Below are 2,392 nucleotides of genomic sequence, written 5' to 3'. Positions count from 1 at the left end.
CATAAGTAGGCTCCCTACCTACCACCATATCCACAGCTATATCTCCCTGAATTCAAGTACCCGTACCTCTTACCTTCCAAAAAGCGGTTGCTTTTCTACTTGTAGACTTGAAGGTTTGTTCTCTCAGAACTCTGATTGATTTCTCAAGTGTTCAGAATGGTTTGATAACTATCTAGCTGTATTCGAGGAATGAGATAAGCTTAGTGTCCCCCTAATACTCTGCCATATTAACTCCTTTCCTGTCTTCAATTTTTCATCAGTGTTTTATACTTTTCACGGTATAGGTCTTTATGTCATTGGTTAGGTTTATTCCTAGGTATCTTATTATTTTTGGTGCAGTTATAAAAGGGATTGTTTTCTTTCTTTTTCTTTTTTTTTTTTTAGCCTAAACGCTATTTATTGAAAAGAGCAGAGAAGAGAGAGTACACGCCCCCTAGGGACAGGATGGAATAAAACAAGCAGTGCAAGTCCACCTCCTGCTCAGCATATTCTCTTGTTGTCCCACTGGGCCATCTTGTTGTTGACGGGCATCTTCAGGAAGCGGTCAGACTGCATGTAGTTAGCGATCTTCTCCAAAGCCTCAAAATGGCACGTGGAAGCCTTCAGATTTGGAAATTCATCCAGGCACTTGGGCTCAAACAGATGGTTCTGATCTAAGACATCATAGGTGAGGAAATTCACAAAGGTGAGCTTTTCTCCTGCAAACCATGAGAATTTTCCCAGGAACAAGGAGAACTGTTTCAGTTGTCCAGGTAGCTGTTCCAAGTACTGAGGCTTCAGTTTGTCAAGGTCAGGGCTATAGCACAGTCGTATCAGCTCATGCGGAAATCCATTATTTGGTTCTCCATGATGTCCGCTCGAATCTTTTCTTCTTCAGTCTCACCACACATATTGTGCTTGCGAGCGATGTAGCGCAAGATAGCATTGCTCTGGGTGATCTTGTTCTTACCATCCATGAGGTAGGGCAGGTTAGGAAAGTCCAGGTTGAGCTTGAATTTCACATCCAGCCATTGGCTTCTATCATAGTCGGGAGCTTCCCCGCACGTGTACTGTTTCTCCTCATAGGATGTATCGGTGAACTCCAGGAGCATGCGGATGGCGTGTGCCAGCCCGCGAATATCCCAGTAACCTAGAACCATGGTCGACTTGGACAACGACATGCTGATGTTGTTACGGTACCTTCCAGGACTCGGGATTGTTTTCTTAATTTCTCTTTCTGCTGCTTTATTATTAGTGTAGAGAAATACAACAGATTTCTGTACATTGATTTTGTATCCTAAAACTTTACTGAATTTGCATATGAATTCTAGCAAATTTTTTGTGGAGTCTTTTGGGTTTTCTATATATAGTATCATTCATCTGTAAATAGTGAGAGTTTTGCTTCTTCCTTACTGATTTGGATGCCTTATATTTCCATTTGTTGTCCGATCGGTATGGCTAGGACTTTCAGTACTATCTTGAATAGAAGTGGTGAGTGAACATCCTTGTATTGTTCCTGACCTTAGGGGAAAAGCTTTAAGGTTTTCCCCATTAAGGATGATTTAGTTGCAGATGTTTCATAAATGGCCTTTATTATGTTGAGGTGTTCCTTCTCAAACTACTTTGTTGACAGTTCATATCATGAATGGATGTTGTACTTTATCAAATGCTTTCTCTACAACTATTGAAATGATCATATCATTTTTATCCTTTTTCTTATTGATGTTATGTATCATGTTGATTGATTTGTAAATATTATATCACACTTGTAACCCAGAAATAAATCCCACTTGATTGTGGTGAATGATTTTATTAATGTATTGTTGCGTTCAGTGTGCTACTATTTTATTGAGGATACTTACATCTGTGTTCATCAGAGATATTCTCCTGTAGTTCTTTTTTTTTTTTTTTTGTGGCATGTCTTTATCTGGTTTTGGTATCACGGTAACACTGGCCTCATTGTATTAATTTATAAGTTTCTCTTCCTGTTCTATTTTTTGGAATTGTTTGAGAAGAATAGGTTTTAACTATTATTTAAATGTTTGGTAGAATTCCCCTGTGAAGCCATCTGCCCCTGGACTTTCATTTGTTGGGAGATTTTTGATTACTGATTCAATTTCTTTGCTGGTTATTGGTCTATTCAAGTTTTTGATTTCTTCCCTTTTCAGTTTTGGTAGTTTATATGTTTCTTGGAATTTATCTATTTCTTCTAGGTTGTCCAATTTGTTAGCATATAGTTTTTCATATTATTCTCTTACAATTGTTTGTATTTCTGAGGTGTTTGATGTTATTTCTTCTCTCTCATTTGTGTTTTTATGTATTTGAGTCATTTCACTTTTTTTGATAAATCTGGCATTGCTATAAACTTCCCTCCTAGAACTGCTTTTGCTGCATTCTAGAGGTTTTGGGCCAT

At 38.0% G+C, this 2,392-nt stretch overlaps 1 pseudogene; it reads right to left on the bottom strand.

Annotated features, from left to right (window-relative positions):
• Nucleotides 1-480: 480 nt before the first annotated feature.
• Nucleotides 481-1,160, bottom strand: LOC113931005 (annotated as a pseudogene).
• Nucleotides 1,161-2,392: the final 1,232 nt, after the last annotated feature.

This window comes from Zalophus californianus, chromosome X (genome assembly GCF_009762305.2).
Source record: "Zalophus californianus isolate mZalCal1 chromosome X, mZalCal1.pri.v2, whole genome shotgun sequence".
NCBI lineage: Eukaryota > Metazoa > Chordata > Mammalia > Carnivora > Otariidae > Zalophus > Zalophus californianus.
Note: the sequence above shows the minus strand (reverse complement) of the source record. Positions and strands in the feature narration are given on the sequence as shown.